This window comes from Theropithecus gelada, chromosome 7b (assembly GCF_003255815.1).
Source record: "Theropithecus gelada isolate Dixy chromosome 7b, Tgel_1.0, whole genome shotgun sequence".
In the NCBI taxonomy this organism is placed as follows: Eukaryota; Metazoa; Chordata; class Mammalia; order Primates; family Cercopithecidae; genus Theropithecus; species Theropithecus gelada.
Window position 1 is genome coordinate 10,344,109 of NC_037675.1, and position 22,184 is coordinate 10,366,292.

Here is a 22,184-nt window from a genome sequence, read left to right on the forward strand (position 1 = left end):
TCCAACTGTGTTCATGACACCACATTCTGGCAACAAACTCTGGAAGGAGGGTAGAGACCTTTCATGCTGACCTGACACTCAAGACCATCAATCCAGATGACATCAGATGAGTTTTCCATCATCTCTTACATTGAATGCATATCACAGACTGAGGCTATCACCTATTTACCTTCAAACACTGAATCTCTGAAGTACAGACATGAATCCATTTTGATCCCAAAGATACATTAAGAAATTATGAAAGAAGAACCACAAATACAGAGAAATATGTCTATTTAGCCATTGTTTCTTTAAAAAATCAAGTCTAAACCCAATCTAAAAAGCTGTGATATGATCTCATCAGGCATTATGAAAGCAGTAGAAATGTATTTGGCATTTGCTTTACTGATGCATAAATCTAAATTTTGAAACACAGCATTAGTTGAACAGCTTTCAGTAACACAACTGCTAAGGTAAGGTCAGCAGTGGAATTTCTAATATAGCCTGGTTTTTCTGTAGGGTAGACAGCAAAATAAGCCATCGCTTTTTGTACATTTTTCTCCCTATTTAGAAGTACAATTTAATGTCATTGGAAGAGATGCTTTTTAAATGTATAAGAGAATCATTTCTTTGTTAAGAAGCAGGGACACTACCATAAAAAGGGCCTTTTTCCTCAGAGCTATCCTCTCCTGAGCTAAATTTTCCTATTATAACAGAATTAAAGTGACATACATATGAAATGTGTTCATTATACATCATGGACTGTACATAGTAGAAAATAGACTGTTCTAGAAATGCCAGTCTTGACTTGCCAGCCATCCAGTATCCTGAGGCCAGCATCACTTCTTAAACTTGTCTCTCTCTTATTGGTCAAATATCTTTGTTTACAATCCGGATATACAACTTTGAGTTTAAGGAATTGGAAACAAATGCATGCATTTGGCGGAAATTATTTTACAAATGAGTCAAATTTAGTGGATCAACCTCTTGATGTTTAAGAATATTTTGATTCACTGTCTTATGTGATCTTTTTCCTCATCTCTACATCCTCGGGAGAACTTCCCTAAATACATTACTTTTCAAAGCTCTTTTGAGTTCAATTTATGTGTTTTGGATGTAATATTGTGCAGAGATTGGCCTCAAGGCCTCCCAGGATGATTCTGTTTATATTTATTTGATTTAGTTTTATACTTTCTGCAGAGATGGAAGCGTGCCCCCAAAATGGCCCTCGGCAATGTGTTCATCACTCAGTTTAAGCATAGGACATAATTGCTTCTTCACTTCCCAGCAGGCAAGGTCAGGCTGTAGCATCAACTATGGGTCGGTCTCGTCTGCCATCACTGTAGCGTTGGAAACCTGAGTGGTCATGGAACTAGGGAGTTAGAAGCACAGGGATTTAAAAAGGATTACCAGACCAGGTGCAGTGACTCACACTTGTAATCCTAGCATTTTGGGAGGCCAAGGTAGGAGGATCACTTGAGCCCAGTAGATCAAGACCAGCCTGGACAAAAGTAGTGAGACCCTATCTCTACAAAACGTAAAAAAGAATAATAGCCAGGCATGGTGGCACTCAACTGTCATTCCAGCTACTAGGGAGGCTGAGCTGGGAGAATCATTTGAGCCTAGGAGGTTGAGGCTGCAGTGAGCCATGATTGTGCCACTGCCCTCCAGCCTGGTGACAGAGAGAGACCCCATCTCTTAATATAAATAAATAGCATACCTTTGGCCCTATTAGCTTTTTCAAGACATGTGCCCCTAATCTTTTCAGACTAAAACTAAGACACTTTTCTTGTTTACAAAATCCCTACATGCTATGGTAGTCATTCACCCTTTCAATCTCAAGCTTTCTTGGGCCCACAGTTGTGTATGCCAGGTGGTTAAATGAGACCTTGAGCTTCTCAAAAAACATGATGTCTGAATGCTATTTTTAATTTTTTTAACTTAACAAATATTTATTGAACTCTCACTTATGTACAAATACAAATGAAGAGGTAGCTGAAGCCTTACATAAGAATTGTTCCTGTTGTGGTTTTTACCCTAATGTTCAAACTGAGAGTTAGCTTTGTTACCACCACTGCTCCCCTTGGGTTTAACTGGGTTTTGAAGGACCCGGAGGAGTCTACCTGTGAAACAAACCCTGGGGCAAGCAGAGAGAGAGTTGAGAAAACTGTTCAGAATCATAGAAGCAGGAAAGGGTATGATATATAGGAGGCATAATTAGCAATCCAGGTCACTAGAGAATGAAAGGTGAGGGTAAGTGGGAAAGGCACGAAGCTGGAGAACTGTGAATTCAGAATATATAGCTCATATAAAATAATAAGACATAAATTTCAGAGATAGCAGGATTGTGGATTCTTTCAGTCATTATTAAATAAAAGTCAAGGGTTACATAATGAGATTCACCAAAACTATACTACTTGTACTGTCTTGTTCTTATCATGAAAATGAAATAACTTTAACAAGCAATGAAAAGACCACATCTGGGCAATTTCTCTGGCTTCTATTGGTATGAGCCTCACATCACCAAAAACCAATTGGAAGGCAGCAATTATGCTTAAAATCTAAAGCTCTATCATCATCATCAGAATCACTTCCTCTACATGTTGCTAATTCAGAACAGACACAACATGGGCTCTTTTTATGGCCAAAGAGGAATTAACGTTATCTCAGGCTTCGTCCAGGTCCAGAGAAATTTCCATTTTGTAGCACATTTTCTATAATTTACTGTAGAGGCCTAAATAGAGCATTGCAACTTTAAAGAGGAGAAGTCAAGGGCATTTAGGATATTAGATAATCAGAGAACGATTAATGTTCACTGGATCCAAAGGTGCAGGTGCTGTTGTTTGCCTTGGCTTGTCAGGATGCTCCAAGGGAGAAGTGGGTCAAATTCTAAGGGTCCTTGCTGCATGGCTCATTGATGTAACCAGGCTAAGACAAACAGATCTTCTTGGTCTTAACTCTGTGTCCAGTGAGGACATTGTCTAATATGAAAGCAGCCAATATTTTTCCATATGATTTGGAGTGGCTCATGAATTGTAAAAGATTTGGATGTTGCCCATATGAAAAGACAACAGTTATTTTAAGACTGTGGTTGGACTATGCTTGATGAAAAGGGCCCTAAGCCATAAAGATCCAGAAATCTAACATCATCTTTGAAATTAGCACATGGTTGATTGCTTTGAGTGCCATCACTGAAGGTCCCCAATGTCTTGGTGGGTCCATTCAGTGGAGGCATTAAAATAATCACAAACTTTTTTGTCTTTGTTTCTCTTTCAGTGAGCTATTTCCTCCGCTAGCACTCAGGTCTTCTGGGACAAGCCAATTATGAAATGAAACCATACATATTCTCTGTGCTGAGAATACCCAAGGGTCCTGTGGGGGTGAGGATGGAGCAATGATTAAATAAATGCACCCTTGGATGAGATCCCATTATAAATGGGCCCCACAGTTTAATGGGTTATTGAGCCATAAAAGAATCTTTGATGAATGAGTACCATTTTACCTCTACACATGTTTCTTCTGACATCCACTATCCTGTTATCCTCCCCACCCCTACGGCCCTGCAACATCACCATCCCTAACCCCTCTTTCTTCCTACATCCCACCTCATTCTCTGATTTGCCCATAACCAGCAGGCTGGAAGACCTTAAACTCAAGAGTGAGACAATATGATCTATGCCTGGCAGTATTGTCTACAGTCTTGTTTTGGTAGGGACTGGGGAGGTCCAAATGAGAAAAGCTTCTAGGGTTTGGCTTCTGAGAATAGGAGCTAAAGAGAAACAACATCACATGGTTAAAAGGATAAAGCTGGGGTGTCAGAAGTACCTGGGTACAGATGTCAACTCAACCACTTATAAACTGTCATATGAAAGTAATAGCATATCTATGATCTCCAGTTTCCTTGTCTGTAAACTGAATATAATAAAGGATTATTATAAAAATTACAAAGAGTATATACTATATATGGCACATGGCAGGTATGTGATAAATAAGAATTATTATTTTACCATTATTAGCATCATCAGGGCTGAAGACCAAGCTAAAGATACCAAGCTCAATTGGAAAGTCCAAAGAATAGGAAGAGATTTTTTTAATAGTAGACAAAGCCAAGAATCTGAACAAGAGTAAACTGACTCCTAGGCGGTGTGAAAACCATTGAAGCTGAAATACGAATCGTCTGCTAACACTGGCCTCAAGTCACATGATGTGTGACTGGCTCAAGCTTGTTTATAGTTACAGAGTGGGGTCAACACTCTACCAGTGGGTGAGGTTTGGAAGTCATCTCACTTCCCCAAACCCAGGATGCATTTTGTGTGATAGGAGTTCCTGGGTACCATCCATCCATGAAGACATCATCTTTCTCTTCTCTCCCCTCCTCTGGAATTGGGCTTCTTTGTACATGAGGCAAAGAATAGACAATAGAACCCAGACCTCTTGGCAACAGGTCCAAATTTAGTTCTTTTGAAGAAGGATTTATACTACTTCATTCATTTAAACATAAATATGAGGGAAGATAGAATCTCAGGTAGAAATGAGAGATGAAACTCTGATGAGGAAAAAGGCATCAAAGACTAAAAATCAAACACAAAAAGGAGGTTACTGGCTTCTTACATTCAGTACTTATAAATCTTGGATTTAGAAAGGAAATGTCCTCATTACCAAAATGAAGAATGGACTTTAAGCAACCACTGACCCTAGGCAAGAAACTAAAGCCTTTTATTCCTGCATTTCCTCATCTGTGAGATGAAAAAGCACTGGTCTAGAGTCAACTAAAAATCACATTGACTTTTAAGTACAAAAAAGCCACGGTGTTTTTTGAAGGGCTATGAAATGGCTAAAGATTAATACAAATATTCAAATCTTTATTTTCCACTACACGCCTGGCACTGTGTTAAGCATTTTTTTACATTAATTACCCCACTTAATCTTCATGACAATGAAGGCAGTGTATATTATCAACTTCACTTGACTAAGAACAAACTTAAAGCTAGAAAAATGAAAGGAATGTGCCCAAATTCACATAGCTAGAAAATGAAAGTGCTGGAAGTCCAAACCCTGGTGCATTCATGCATTTACTCAGCAAGTATTGATTACACATCTATGATGTCCCAGACACTGTGCTAAGTACCTAGGTGCCAGGGTGATCAAAAACAGACACATTCTTTGACCTCCATCTACCAAAGAAAATGAATAGGAAGTAGTTATACAAACCAACAGGCATTAGAAAAGCAACAAACAGAGGGTGAAAAAGAAGAGTCACATGGTGCTTGGGGAACCAACAAAACCAAACTAGGATTTGACCTAGTCAGAAAGGTTGAACAAGGCTCCCCTGAAGTGCCTTGAACTTAGAGTTTCAAGTGAAGATAGGAGGGAAGATCATCATGAGCAAAGGCAACAACAGAAACTGCATGTGCAAAAGTCCTGTAGCAGGAGGGATCATGAGTACTATGAGGGTCAAGGGAAGGCCAGTGTGACTGATGCCAAGAAAGCAAGAGAAACAACATACAAAAATGCAGATGGAAAGAGGCACAGGACCAGGTAGGCCATGCAGAGCCTTGTGGGCCAAAGTGAGGAATTTCATCTTCCTCCTAAGAGCAATGGAACCCCACTGAAAAGTTACCAGCAGGAAAACATTGAGCTACCAAATTAGATACAAATTGTCTTCTTTACTTTGCCAGTGAAAATCACATCAATTAAACACTAATCTAAGGGAAAGGGAAGGAAACAGAAGAAAGAGGACAGTGCCTTAGGCTTTTTCTTCTGGAGGGTGCTGACCTAACCACAGATCATTAACAATAGGGTAAATAGCATACAGTGAAAAATCTGCCATGAAAATCCACAAAGAGTCCAATATGGCTTCTAAAATGCTTTGCCAGTGGAAATCTTGCACTAGTTCTCAGTCATTCTTAAAACACAGTTACAGGAGAAACAGATGAGTTTGCTTTGCTTTGTCTATAAACCAATAGATTTAGGGTGCCTACTCACCCAATGTGGTGGTTAGTAAGATTAAACACATGTAAATCATACACACCAATGCCTGACTGTTGACATCCTGCATTTTAAGTTATTGCAAGTGTTTTGAATGATGTGTGGATAATTTTCTCTCTGTTAAAGGATACCAGGCCCCTTTAAATATAGAAGTATCCTACTAGAAGGAATAAATTAATAAAATGAGGCACATCAAAGGTAGGTTTTATGTGTTTTATTGAAGTAAACACATTCATCAGCTCTGAGAAAGAACTGTGGCGTAAGAAAAAGGGCTTGAGCACCCAAGACGTTCAACCATTTCTAGGAAAACCAGAAGTATTGTGCTCACTTATGGTGACTGAACATACTATTCAGGCTTTATGATTATTAATAAGGTTTTGAACTTAAAGAACTTTTCTTACAGATTAAAAAGGAAAAGAATCTCAAGTTCAGTTCCCTGTATTTTGCAAAGGACAGAGCTCTTCTCACAGATCTTAAAAGAAGCAGAAATGGAAGGGAAACCAGGAACATTCTAGAAAATGAGTCTTTCGTTAATTTGGACTTTGTACAGCAGAAGAAAGAGAAGATAAGGCCATCTTTGTGATCTCTATATGCCCTGTTTACAGATCTGATACTGACATATCACCCTCTGCAACACTTCTAACAAATGGAATATCCTGGAAGTGACAAGATGTGGCCATCTGTGTGGAACACTTACTCTGGGGAAAGCCAGTTGCCTTATGAGGTGACTCAGGTACCCTTACAGAGAGGGCTTTATGGTGAGGGCTAAGGCTTCCAGCCAGCAGCTATGTGAGGGCACCATCTTGGAAGCAGATCTTTCAGCCTCAGTCCAGCCTTCAGATGACTCTGCAGCTCCAGCCATCAGCTTGAGTGGCCCCGAGTGAGAACCAACCAGTTTAAATGGCTCTCAAATTCCTGGCCTATAGAAACAAAGATAAGAAGGTTTGTTTCAAGCTTGTAAGTTTCAAGGCTTACTTAGCAATAGATAACTGATAAACCATATAATAATAGTAAAAAACTACAAACATGTGTTGAGTTTACTGAAATATAATCTCCTGGTAGAAAGGAATCATGTCTATTTATCTTGCCATTGGCACCTCAGGACTTGGCACAAAGCCAGTGCTTAATACACATGTGGTGATCCAGTAAAAGTATAAGACCTTAGTCACATGGCTGATATATTATGTACTTTATACATATTTCCTAATTTAATTCCCCCAGCTACTCTATGAAATATATTTATTATCCTTATTTATAATCTGAGTCTTGGCAAGATTATATAACTAGATTCCTGAATCTCTGTGACTCCAGACCCACGGACAGGGTCTAGTCATGCTGATGTATGTTTTCGCACTTGCTGTGCAATCAGTTAGAGACACGGTCTCTCTGCAGTTCTCAAGACTTAGAACTCTGACCATGGGATCAAAATGTGTCACCACTCCTGTGGAGACTGTAGCCAGCTTATGCTTCTGCAGGAAAGCAGAAGGAGCTCAGCTAGTTAGGATGGGAAGATACAAGTCAGCTTCCAGAGGGGGAAAGATGGGCAGGACCTGCACAAGGTGAATAGAAACAAGCTAGTGTCCCTCTCAGCAGATCCTCCCTCTCTCTAGGTGGCTTCACACAAGTCTCATCTCTGCCATTGGCAGCAACTTTTTAGACTGGTTCAAAACCACAGAAACAAAGTGCCCAAGTTTGTGCAGGTTTCACAAGACTTCACCTGGATTCTCCAAACACAGCACACTCTGGGGATTAAGTTCTTGGATCCAAGACCCTGGATCACATTCCTGACCCCTCACTAAGCCCTGACAGAAAAATGTTGAGTTGTTGAAAATAAGGATAAAAGAGATTAACCTATCAAATCCAATCAACAATCAACACATAGTGAACACTAACCACACTTTTGCGTAACTAAATACGCCGTTTGTTGGTGGTAACCTGGCTTATCCTTTTAAAACATAAAAATCTGGAGTATTGATGTAATTTATTAAGAGCATGAAGGTTTCCTTTTGTGCTGTTTTGGGGTTTTTAGCTTCATTTCATAAAACACTGTGGCTCTAGGATGAGATAAAATTCAACTTGGAAATAACCTTACCAGTATTTGCCCTTACAACTCTATCTAGTCTTACATTGAGGATGGCTATTCTTTCCTGAATTAAGTTTTAAGTAGAGTTCCAGAAGCCAGTATGCCCCATGAGAGAATCTGAAGGTAATATATCTTAATTTACCCCAATAAATAGCTTATTTTTCTGGTAGAAAGAGAGGAACACAGGAAACACATTTTAAATTTTTTTGTAGTTTTAAATTATTACGGATACATAATACCTGTACATATTTATTTTTATCTCAAAATAATTTTAGAAGAATAATGACTTGGAAAGAAGCTCATATAAATCAAAGGAAAAGGCAGATTACTAAAAAAGTATATTGTGGTGCTCTCACATTAAATATATAGAGAGAAATATTTATGTTTACATATAGAAAAGACTAAGATAAACACTAAATATTAGCTTTGCCCTCCATTTACCCTCCCTCTGTTTCTTTCTTCCAGTGCCTGTAAGTGCCTACTATGTATCAGGCACCGTCCTAGGCTTCAGGTCCCAGAGATAAGGCTCAGGTTTGCCCTCAAGTAGCTCACAGTTCAATGAGAAAGTCAGCAAAGTCAACAAATGCTTGGAAAAAAAACAGACTTATAAAAGTCAGCGAAGTGCTTTGGATCTGTGTCCCCACCCAAATCTCATGTTTAATTGTAATCCTCAGTGTTAGAGGTGGGGCCTGATGGGAGGTGATTGGATCATGAGGGTGGATCCTTCATGAATGGTTTAGCACCATCCCCTCAGTGCTGTTCTCATGATGGTGAGTGAATTCTCACAAGATCTTATTGTTTGAAAGTGTGTAGCGCCTCCCACCCATCTTGCTCCTGCTCTGGCCATGATGCACTTGCTTCCCCTTTGCCTTCTGCCATGATTGTAAGTTCCCTGAGGCCTCCCCTGAAGCTGATGCTGTCATGCTTCCTGTACAGCCTGCAGAACCATGAGCCAATTAAACCTCTTTTCTTTATAAATAAACTCATCTCAGGCATTTCTTTATAGCAGTGCAAGAACAGATTAATACAGGCAGTGTAGCATAATGGTTCTTAGAAGCTGCTTTTGTGATCAGCAGATAGACCTGAGGACAAACCATAGTTTTATACTTCCTAGCTTAAGCAAATTATCTCATTTCTCTAAGCTTCAATGCTCTTGTGTGCAAGTGGGGATAAAAATAGATATCCCACAGATAATTGTAAGGGATAAAAGAAATCATATGAATATGAAGCACTCAGCATGAGAGTTGCCTATAGTAAGCACTCAATAAATGGCCCCCATTGACTTTATCACAGAGGGCATAGTGGAAGCCTAGAGGAGGCTGAAAGGCTCATAAAGATCAAAATCCCTGAGTTGATCATCCTATGGTTAACCGTAAATGGATAATGATAAATCACAAACACAGAGTTTGTGTTCTTTACAGACCCAATCACTGGGCAAAACCTGCCACTCTTATCTTACAAACATTTCCAGAATCTACATCACCGAACTCCTGTCTAAAAAGACCATTCATTTTTTTCCCCAAAGCTTTTAGCTTCACTTGTGTTTGCTGCCCCTTCCAAAGAGTCCCAGGACAGCCCCCAATAGACAGCAAAGCCAAAAACAGCTCAAAGGCGTCCACCAGAGGCCCCAGAAGGCTGACTTCTCACATTTCTTCCTTTTTTCTTTCTGCTTTTTTTAGACATTTCACTGGAAAAGGTGATTTCTACCATAATTAAAAGAGTTCTTAATCTGAATTTCTTGAGAGAGAGCATGGTGTGAGAGAGAATGCCCAGCCTTCAGAGTCAGCCAGTCCTGAGTCTGAATCCCATGGCTCAGAGCCCAGAAACCTTGAGCGAGTAATGCATGCCAGTCTCTGGCCTAGTGTTTCTGCATAACAGTGAAAATAACTATCTTGTGGATTTGGAAGGTCACTTACAGAAGGTCACTCACTGAGTAACCAAAACTTGGCACATGCTCAATAAATGTTGGTTTTCTTTTTTTTTTTTTGCCAATAAAAATGATGTGTTGACTGTATTTACACACAGATTTTATAACTGTCACTTAATTCCAATATGCCCTCATTCTCTCATTGTGTGTATTCAAATGCAGAGTAAATAAGTCTTTCAGATGCTTTTAAAGTTGAAGCCCAACTGAACTGATTACGTTTTGAGGGAAGGCTGTGCATCTATCATTCATTTTTAGCATAATCAGACAATACTGACAAGAGGAGAAATGAAAACAACATTGGTCAAATTGGTTGAGCTCCATTAATTACCATTACCCAAAAGTCTGAGTAAAAATTCAGTTCAGCTAAATGACACTATTCTCATTAGAAATCATATTAAAATTTTGCAACTGAAGGGTTAATATGCTCTAAGGTATCTTTTTTGAATATGCCAGGTTTTGTCAATTTGCCTCTGCAATTTCTAAAGTATCTTTATCCTTATATCCATCCTCTCTGTAGCCTCCCAAAATAAAGAGTTAAATCTCTGTCTTCACTAACCACAGAACCTTTTAACTATTCGCCCCTGGATTCTGTGTCTCCTCACTACTATGTATCTGAAACACAGAAGCCAGAGTAACACTTCCATTTTCACATCAGCATCTGGTAAATAGCCACTGACCCAGTCTCCCCAGTGATACCCCGTCAGTCTAGCTGCTCCACCATCCTTCCTCTCTCCAGACTTCAAGTTCAAGGAGCTTAATGCATCAGGGCACCTTGCCTTGCACCAACTCTAGTTAATTCATGTCCAGGCTGGCTGTCCCTATATGCTTATAAACTTTGGATACTGCCTATGATCCACCAAATAAAGTCGAGATCCCTTGGCATGGTATCAAGGATTCTCATAATGGGATATCATTTTCAGCCTTATTTACAAATAATATGAATGATATCCTAAACTAGGATATCTCAACACTTAATATGTGCACAAATCATTTGGGGATCTTGCTTAAACTTTAGATTCTGATTCAGTCAGGTCAAAGTGAGGGCCTGAGATCCTGCATTCCTAACGAGGGGATGTTGATGCTGCTGTTCCACAGACCAAAACTGGAATGCCCTCTGGTCTTGGTTAATTGGTTGATAACTCAAAGCCAAGCTCAAATGCAACCTCCTCACTAAAATTTTCTCTGATTTTCTGAAGTAAATACGAACTCTTTCTCCCTGAAATTCTTGTATGTTTGATTGGGAAATCAATCACCAAACAGGCCCAACTAGCAGAGTTTTCATATATATTTCCATTTTAAGACAAGTTTTATTGTTTCCCTTTAAGTTGACCCAAGCATACCTTTAAATGATCTGCACATTCATGATTAGTTCTGCCCAGTAATTAAAGTACTGCAGGAAGCTCCCATTCATTCAGGGTAAAATAACCAGAAAAATGTGAACAACTTAAATGGTGCAGAATTGCATGATAATAATTTATGTTCATCGTAATAACCCAGAGGCACAGGGAGCCTAAAATAGCTTCTGAATCATCAAAGAGAGATTAAAATTATATTCGGCATATTTTAGTGTTAAGTGAAATTGTGTTCTAATTCTCTGAAAACTGACATAGGGGGTGTGTGTGTGTGTGTGTGTGTGTGTGTGTGTGTGCGCTGATTCCTTGAAAACATATAAGAAATGTGTAATTGTCATTGTCAGTTACATGCAATATTTATCACCCTTAGCACCAATTCTGTGCCTGTCATTCCCCTATCACACATGCATACACACTCACATGCACACACACCCATATGATTTCTCAGAAAATAAAATAGGAAAGCTTGGATTCTACTATGCTTCCAAATTCCCAAAATAAACTCCTTGGAGCCCTCTTTTTTTTCCCCCTAAAATGGAAGACCTTGTAGTTATCTGGACTAAGCCTAGATACAGGCTATTTCTCCATCGTTATATATTCTCATAATGAATGCATATTGTTTTTCATTCCACAGGGATTTGCAATGGGCGACATGCATTCCCACACTAAAATCTAAAAAATGAATTAAATATGCAAAAGAGAAAAATAACAGCCAAACATAAATGAAGCCAGGAAGAGCAGTTGCCTGGACATGGATTTCGTAAGGTGTTGCCTCATTGTTGGCCTGGAGCAGGGGTGTCAGTATGCTTAGGTCTGACTTCCTGCCTCCACTACCTCTTTCCTTTCTCCTTCCCACAACCTGCCAGGTAGTTGGATAGGTTTTAACCCGTTCTTCCACTCTGGGACTTGTGTATACACATATCCTCCTTTTTCCAGAGGTGATGTATGCCTCCTGTCCTCTCTGGGAATATATTGGAATTCTTGCTTCATTTACTAGGAGAATAAATCATACATTTGTACAATATTTTCTTAAAACATGACATTCAATGCATTATTTCCCTAATAAACTATTGTTCCTTCCCCCTACCCACCACTTCCACTCCAATGACACTTTCTTTCATCCAGAAATCTACTTCCTTCCAAGGAAGTGGGACATAGGTTTCATTCTGCATGTGTGTATTCATCTTCTAGGCCCCCAGACTTTGGTCAAGTGAGCTTCATTATTGGCTGAAAGTCTCACTTCCTATCAGTGGGGAATCCTTCTCATCCTCTTGGCTTTCTTAACTCTGGCATCATTCACAATGGAGTCTAGCTATACAATCAGGAAAGATTTCCTCTAGTTGGGGTGAGCCTGGAGTGGGCCCTGCATTGCCAGTGGGCCCCAAAGCAGCAGCAGGTGAGGTCTAGCTCTTCAGCTGACACCCTGCTACATCCTGTTTGTTCCTCCAGAGCCTGGCTCAATAAATAAACAGATGATGGCCAAGCACGGGCTTCTCTAGGACTCTCATGGCTCCCCTAGTTACCTTTGGGGGAGGCCTTTCTCAGGACATTTAATAGTTTGTATGCACACATAGCTATATTTTGCATAGTTGACCTGGCAAAAGTTAGAGTGGAGTCTGGGTCAAAACCCTGAGAGAGAGAATAGACAGGCACAGATGCAGGACTCAGGACTGTCAATGGAAGGAGGAAGGGGAGGGCCATAAGCCTTTATCTTCGAGGCCCCTTCATGGATACTTGTCTTTGAAGGAAGAGATCCCCTTCCTAAAGAAAACTAAACTCTACAGAATAAGTGTAGGTCAATGGGAGAGGCCCTGGGACAAAGTTAGAGTGGCTGTGCTGCAGAGGGGAAGACTGGCAGTCATTGCTAGGCTAGAAGCAAGACCCAAGTGAGTCTTGAGTGGCAGGGCCGGGGGTAGCAGGTTGTCCACAGTGAATCTTGAGTGGCAGGGCCCGGTGGGGGTGGGTTGTCTACAGGCTGGGGCCACTGCCAGTGGAATGCCCAGGGTGTCTTGGTCACTAGGAGAAGGAGTGTCTGTATCTTAGTTCTTAAAGCATGAGGGAAGGAACTTCTTTCTAACTGGAAGTTGAGCAGGCCTGGGCTGTTGCTGAGCAATGGTCACCCACTGTAGCCATCAGTCTACCAGCCATGGAGCATTCAGTACAAGAGGCTGTACTGGCCTCCCTCCCACAGCTGACCCATTTTGCCTGTGGACAACCCCCTGTTGTGGCCCTAGATACTTTATAGTAGACTAACAGAGGCTTGACCTTTTGTAAGCGGAAGGGAAACTTTGCACCCTGACAGAATTAGGACTGAGCTGAATGGACTGGAAATTTCCTCGAGCCAGGACAGCAGCTGTACAACATCCTGCCTCTGCTACACAAGCTCTCTCTTGCATTCTCCTCGCCTTACATTCTGTCTTCAGCTCCTAAGAATCCCTTGGTTTCTGATTGCCCACAACTTGTCTCCTGCTTGACTCAAAGCTTCAGGGTTTATGGTGGCCTGTTTCTTATAAATCTAACTTGCTTCTTACACACAATTTACCTTGACCTCCGCTATTTGTCTCTGCTATTTGATTCAAAGCATTGGACTTCCTCTTATCCATGACAAGTACCTGGTTCTTCCAAGTATGTTTTATTTTCCTCAGGCTCACTTTCTTACTCTTTATTTACATTGACTGCCATTTACATCCATTGTGTAAAAATATTTAAAACCATCATGAAAAGTGCAGTCTTCATGTAGTGAAAAGTTACTAAAGATGAAGACAGAGTCATATCAGGATTTCATACATGACCAAGTTCTCGGCACTATGTCAACTCTTATTATTGTGAGAGGCTATGTGATAACTATGATGATGCATACTCTACAATAGTGGGCCTCATTATTATGTTTTTGTACAATCAAGGCACAATCTATTAGAATGCGAAGAGACCCTGGAGATAATAAGACACAACCCTACCATTTTACAGAGGGGTAAATTGTGGACCAGAAAGATTAAAGGCTTTGCCCCATATCATAGGGTTAATCAGTAAGGATGCTAAGGTCAAAATCTGGGTCTCGAATTTTCTGGTTTAATACTCTTTCCACTATGTCAAAAGGTGATTCGACATACATAAGTGAGTAGAATTGTATTTTTTTAAAAAGTCAAAGTTTCAACAAGTGAAGCTCAAGAGGAATTTGTTTCGCTCATTCATTCTGTTCCCATTTATTGAATGTCCACTATATGCAGGCCCTGTACTGGGCAAAGGAGGTGAAGATGTGAGGAAGCAGAGGCCAATCCTATGAACCTTAAACATTAAGCAAATATCCATGCAAATAAATTACCCTGTATCTTATTGATTTGCAAATGCAACTACTTTTTAAACATCTCAGCACATTCAAATTTGAGACACGTTGTACCATCAATACGTCTTATGATGCAGTTGGCCTGTAAGGGAGTAAAGTTCTTCTGGATTGTACATGAATTTGCTTCTTTCACCCAGGCCACTTTCAACATGGGATTCCTTTTAAACTATACTCTCCACTTGAGGTTTTCTGGACCACAGAAAACTTGTTGGTGGACTTTAGACCACAAACCCGCAAGATGATCACCTCCTGATTCTCTCCTGAAAAGGAGAGACTTTTCTTTCTCCTTCCCTCTGGAGCTAAGGTTGAAATTGGCAAGTTTCTTTGCTGTCCTTTTCTACATGCTGGGTTCATTTCTCATGTGCCCTTACTTCAGTAGGCCAGCTTTGCATGGGAAGTGTCATGCTAAATTCTTCACCTTGAGCTTCTTTTCATGAACTTTCTCAGAGGTATGTACAATAATGGTGCATTTTACAATTAGTGGCATCTTAGGTTCTATAAAATATAATAATTATAAATTGTGATAAGAATTGTGGAAAAAAAAAACAGTTCAAAATGGTACAAGGAAATATAATAGGTGACCTAATTTAGATCAAAGGCCTCTATGAATAAGTGATGGGTAAACTAAGTCCCAAAGACTAAGACAATAGGCCCAGGAGTTAAGCATCTCAGACAGGGAGAACAGTCTGTGCAAAACCCACTTAGGTAAAAAAAAGAAGACAGCATTGCGTTTAAATCCTTTTAGTGTGATGATCTCCAAAGTGTTAATATCCAAAAGAAAATAATGTCTTTTCAATGAATAGCTTTTCCTTAAAACTGAAAGAGAAATATGATGGATTCTGATTTCTACACTACTTTCTTAAAAATTGTATTTTTAAAAGCAAATAGAGTTATGCCCTGTAATTATAATTATCACCCACAATTTCCTCAATCTAAAGTTGATTATGTTCTCTGTTGCTGTGCTAAAAGCACAGTGACTTGACATGTGGAACAGTAACAAGATAAATTGTCACCATTACATATGCCTTTTGCATAGGGGAGGTATTAAAACCATTCTCTCTCACTGTTTTTCTAGAACAGCCTCATCTCCAGGGTCTGAGCATTCCAGACAGGGGGAATAGCCCATGGCACTAGAGAATAAAGTATGATTTTTAATAAGTTCATGAAAGGAGCCTTCCCAGCTGGTATATGGAGAACACCATTCCTCTCAGCCAATCCTCTTTAAATCAGTGCAAAAGACAATGCCCACTGCAGCATTCCTCAAATGGTGCTTCCTGAGACTTCAAAAAAGTGATGGTAACAAAAGCACAATTCCTGATATTGTGAAATATATATAGTCATGAACCACATAACAAAGTTTTGGTCAAAGATGGAACATATATATGACAATGGTCCTATAAGACTATATTATCGTATTTTTAATGTGCCTTTTCTATATTTGGACATGTTTGGATACACAAATACTCATTGTTGTATTACAATTTCCCACAGTATTCAGTACAGTAATGTGCTGTGCAGGTTTATAGCCTAGGAACAATAGGCTATACCATAAAGCCTAGGTGTGTGGGAGGCCGTACCATCTAGGTTTATGTAAGTACAGGCTCTCATGTTCACACAACCATAGAATTGCCTAATAATGCATTTCTCAGACCATATCCCTCATCACTAAACAAGACATGACTGTATCTTGTTTCCTGATATACAGCGCCTAAAATTCTTGGAATCTCCAGAATGATAAGAGTGTCTTTTGTATGCTAATGAGATGACTGGTGACCTTCCTAAACTGCTTCAGGAAGGGGGCTGGTTTCCAGAAAGACCCAGACATGATTACAGAGTTGAAACTTTCAATTCTATCTCCCAATCCCCAGAAAGGGGAGAGAGGAGAGAAATTGAAGATTGAGTTGATCACCAATGGTCCAATGATGTCATCAATCATGACTATGCAATGAAGACTCCATAAAAACCTGAGAAAGGACAAGGTTGGACAGAGCTTCCAGAAAGCTAAACACGTGGAGATTCCTGCAGGGTAGAGCACCTAGAGAGGGAAGGGAAGCTCCATGCCCTTTTCCACAGACCTCACACTATGCATCTCTTCCATCTGACTGTTCAACTGTATCCTTTGTAATGTCCTTCATAATAAACCTGTAAACATAAGTAAAGTGTTTCCTGAGTTCTGTGAGCTGCTCTAACAAATTAATCAAACTCCAGGAGGGGGTTGTGGTAACCCCAATTTATAGCCAATCGGCAGAGGGGCAGGCCACAATCTAGGGCTTGTGACTAGTATCTGAAGTGGGATGCAGTCTTGCAGGGCTGAACCCCCAACCTGAGGGATCTGATGCTGTCTCCAGGTAAATAGTGACAGAATTAAGTTGACTCAGAGAACAACCACCTGGTGTCCACTGGAGAACTGGCTGGAGAATTGATTGCTTGGTGTGTGGGGAGAAAAAAACCATCCATCTGGTCACAGAAGCATTGTGTTCTGTGTTGAATAGAGAAGAAAGGACAGGAAAACACATCTTGGTTTTTTTTCCACTATCTCCTAGTGTCTTTTTCTCATGCATGGCTCTACAGCAAATAGCACCCAGGGATTTCCTTGCGTTTAACAGACCGTCTTAAAACTTTGAAAATTCCAATTTGTTATAAATGTATTGAACAATCAGTATACTTTTACTTGTATTTTCAGAGTTCTGCTATAAGAGTTTCTTAATAAAAGTAAATGGTAAAGTCCTGTTAATTTACTGCATTGTAGAAGTGCCCAGTTATAGTATAGCTTCTCCAGATGAAATTTCCTTTCTTTCCAATCCAGCTCAGTGATCCTAAGTGACCAAAAGACATTAATTCCTAGGAGCATTTTCAGTCTTTGCTCTGTTTTGTACCTAGATTGTGAGACACTCAGACCTAAATGTCAGTGTGTATTTGCTAGGCTGGAATGTAGCATGCATGGAATTTCCTTTGCAGGTCTCTCCCTAAGACTGGGGACATATTCAATCCAGGGAGTCAAGAGACTTACAGAGGGTTGCTTCTTTGTCACTTGTCTGCCATGATCAAACAGAAACAGAAAAAGTGGTCAACAGGGATGAAATTTGTGTGGACAGCTGCCATCTCTGCAGCCTAATCCTATTTTGGGTTGAGGACTTCTCACCAGATGGCCCTTTACCTTATTTCATCTGGACCCCAGGTCAATCATTATTCTCCAGAAAAATAAATTTCCCTACCCTACCCTACCATGATTGTTTCATTCAGAGAAGATCCTTAGGCTTTGATAAAGAGCCATGGATGGCAGATCATCCATCTATCCATTTATCCATTCATCCATCCAAGCAGTGACTGATGGGCACCTACTAGCTGTTCTGTGCTGTTCCATGTCTGAGACATATTCTGTGCATCAAAGCTGCTTGTTGTGTTGTTTATCTTCATCTTCTTCCTATTTTTCTTCTCCTCTACCCTTTACTCTTCCTCCTCTTTCTCAGTTTAGGGTTTGTACTTGCTACGGTTTGAATATGTCCCCTGTAAAATTCAGGAGTTGCCAATATGATAGTATTAAGAGGTAGGGCCTTTAAGAGATGTTTAGGATATGGGGGCTCCTCCCTTGTGAGTGGGATTGAGGTTCTTATAAAAGAGGCTTCACACAGTGTTTGACTCATTTGCTCTTTTACCCCTGAGGATATAGTGTTCCTCACTTCCAGAGGATGTGCCATGAAGGCAACATCTCAGAAGCAGACACAGCCCTCACCAGGCAACCAAACCTGCTGGTGCCTTGATCTTGGAGTTCCCAGCCTCCAGAACTGTGAGAAAAATAAATGTTTGTCTTCTATAAATGATCCAGTCTGCAGTATTTTGTTAGAGCAGTACAAACATACTAAGACAGAAATATTATGAAAGTTGATTTGGGTGTCAACTTGACTGGATCAAAGGAACCCAAATAGCTGGGAAGGCATTATTTATTCTCAGTGCTTCAGTAGGGCACTGAGCCCATTCCCCTTCTGCTGAAAGGGAAACCCAACTCATTTGGCATTTAATTAGAATAATTCGGCTGCCTTAAGTGTGTCTGTGAGAGTGCTCCTGGGGGAGACTGGCATGTAAGTAGGTGAACTAGAATGGGGAAGATCCACTCTCAATGCAGCACATGCCATCCAATGGGCTGCGGGCCTGAAGGGAACAAAAAGGAGTAAAGTCAAATTCTCATCCTCTCACTTCCAAAGCCAGGAGACCCTTCTTCTCCTGTCTTCAGACATCAGAACTCCAGTTTCTCTGGCCTTTGACTCACATCAGCAGCTCCTGGGCCTTTGGCCTTGGACTGAGAATTACACTGACAGCTTCCTTGGTTCTGAAGCCTTGGGATTGGGACTGAGTCAAGCTACTGACTTTTCTGGTTCTCCAACTTGCAGTTGGTCTATATTGGGACTTCTCAGCCTCCATAATTAAATGAGTCAAATACTCTAATAAATCCTTCATCTCTGTCTCTATATATACATATATATGTCTTATTGGTTCTATTTCTCTGGGGAACCTTGACTAAAACAATACTGTTGGCCAATTATTTGATCAAATCATTGTAATTGGTTTGAAAAACAAAAGGAGGCCTCAAAATGAGCAACTCTAACTTCAACTGATAACTTCAGTCTTTGCGGAACAAAGTGATGTCTTACCTCCATGATCAAAACAAGGCAAGCACTCGGCTATTGTGGTTCTGAAGCACTTTCAGAGAAAAGATAGTGAACCAGCTGACACTAATAAAGTTCCCCCAAATTTGATTAAACTTAAAACTGCCCCTTTTGCCTGGGAAAACCCATAAGCTTATGTGAGTAAATAAGCCTCTTACTTAAAAACTAAACTTTGAAATTTGGAAAGAAAAGTTGCAGAGTTGTTGCCCCAGTATGCAAGGGCTGTTCCAACCTGGAGTGTTCATTGGAATTTCAAAGGGAAATGAAAACAGGTGAGAACATACTCGTATTCATAGGCTGTGGGAACCCACACATGGGATAACATAGAATCCAATAGCTAATACACTTACTAGATAACTGATTGGCTTTAATGTGAAAAAGTTTCAGGCACAGGACCCCTGGAGGGAAAATCATCGATCTCACCACCTATGATCCCGAATCAAAGACAAAAACGATTATTTCCTTTCTCCTCTGCCCTTCCTCTAGTTGCTGGTAAATGGCCACACAGAAGCTAGGAAAGGGGAGTAGGTGATGCAGAGTAGTGGTTCTCAAACTTTACTGTTTTGCTGCACACTAGAATCACCTGGGAGTTTTCAAGAATCCTGATGCCCCAGCCATGTTGAGAAGTGCGGTGAGAGCAACCCATTAAATCAGGATCCAGGAGCGGGTGGGGGAGAACTCACAATTGGCATTTTTTTGCAGGCCTCCAAGTGCCTCCCATGCAGAGCAAGTTTGAGGCCAGAGGTATAAGTGGTGCTTCTCAATGAGGCAGGATCTGAGACAAGACACAAGCTGCCAGCTGGCATGGTCCCCAACTGCACTTTAAGTAACAAGGTGTAGAGTTTCTCTCCCCAATCCAACCCTCACAATGGTGTCCTGGCAAAGTGAAAGAAGCTGAAAGAAAAGAGAAGTGAGCCTGGGCAGACCTATAAGCAGGATGTGGGCAAAGAGGCTCATCAAATCAACACAAACTGGAAAAAGGGATAAGAAAGCCTGTGTGTTCTCAGGAGGATAGAACTACTTGTCATTTGAGGCAAGACATCCCACTGTCCCATGAAAGCTTTTCTCCTCCCCGACCCCGATACCATGCGCTCAGGAAGAATTCGTTTGTCCTGTATCTCCAACCGGAGGGCCCAAATTCCTCTGCTTCCCCATAATTACGATTGGATGAGAAAGGATTGGACTCAGGCCATCACCTAAGCATTGGCATATGTTCAAGGTTCTTCATTCTTGAAAGCTGAAAGCAAGCCAACCCACCTCCGTGGACTTTTGCTTTCCTTCCAGCCCAAGCTCCCTTCTTTCTTGCACACAGACAGCTTTTAAAAGGATCTATTATGGGCACCCACACTCTTAGTTTTCATCCCGCCAGTATGTAATATGGACATTTTGTTTATCATAGACTTCTTTACATCAATTTTGACTCTTAAAAAACAGTGCCTTAAAATATCAACCTTGCTCCTTTTGCAGTTTATAAGTATGATGATTGGGTTTTCATCCCCATGCGTGAGATGTGTCTCCCTCAAATCTTTTTATGAAGTAGATGCATTATCTGTCTGATATGAAAAAGAAAAAAATTATTTATCTTGATTAGTTCATTTTTGGCACCCTCCTCCCCTTATATTTAGCCCCAAGGCTCTTGTCTCACCCTAGTCTTAACCATTTCCATCTGCTCCTCAACCCACTACAGTCTGTTCTATCAATGCAATAGAAACTAATCTCGAAAGATTCAATAAAAATTCTTCTGTGTCATTTGTTTTAAAGGACAATTTTTAGTCCCTGTTTTCCATGCCATCCCTTTAAGCACTTCAAATATATCAAACCACAAAACATACACAAATACAATGATCATGAAAAATGTTACTAATACCTATGTCTATTCCTAAAATATCAACGTCTTGCTTTCTTCCCCATTTCTTAATTTTTTTATACTATGCCTATACTACCTAAGATTATAGCAGTACTTAATCAAAAATCTCAAGGTTATAGTATTCCAGACCAGAAAGAAAAGGAATATCAACTTAGACAGCCAAGGCTGTAGGATCTGGTTGAACCATTGATTCTTAGTTAGGGCAGGAGGCCAGATTATTTCTCTGAAGATTATCTAAATCCAAACCATGGACATCAGGCTGCTACTTTCTTCTTAAGTTAATCTTGACTTTTCACATCAATTAAAAAAAAAATAAGTCTACATTTTCCCCCTGGATTTTAGTTTTTAGTAGCCTGTAATTTCCCTATCAAACATTGATGTCTGTCTTGGCTACCGTAACATAGCCCATTGTCCTGTCATTGTGATAACTGGGCCTGGTCTATTGGTGTTATTAAAAATGTGTGGCTGCCTCATTAGTGTCTCATCCTGAGTGAGACTATCCAGAGGTTTCATCTCTCAGGACAGGTAGAACCAGGGTAGTACAATGCATTCTCCTTCTTAAGATATTTGTTGACTTCATCATCTTGGAACACAGTTTCGATCTTTTTCTAGTTATTGTGTGTGACCACTGGTGCTTAGAAGGCCCTCCTGTTCTTGGTAGAGTTTCTGTATATTTTCCCTGGGTAATTTGCCTAACTCTGTTTCCTGTACTACCTCTTCTCTAGTTATGCAGTTTGACATGAGTTTTATGTCTATATTTTAAAATCAAATAGAGTTAATAGAAGAAATAAAAAAACTAATTTATATTAACTTCCTCATTAAAATTAATAAAAAATTAAACATATCCCATGATAGCCAAATTTCTATGTTAATCCTAATTACCTTTAATATATATTAACTTTTCTCTGAATATCATTATAAAATTTTGGCCTTTCACAAACTCATCATATTTCAGTTAACTACAACTATTATACCTTTTTT

At 40.1% G+C, this 22,184-nt stretch overlaps 1 non-coding gene across 1 annotated transcript; it reads left to right on the forward strand.

The window, feature by feature from the left end:
* The first annotated feature begins 20,791 nt into the window (after positions 1-20,791).
* LOC112629621 lies at positions 20,792-20,895 on the forward strand. The gene has a single exon (XR_003120708.1). It is a non-coding gene; the product is annotated as a small nucleolar RNA U13 (small nucleolar RNA).
* The last annotated feature ends 1,289 nt before the right edge of the window (positions 20,896-22,184 follow it).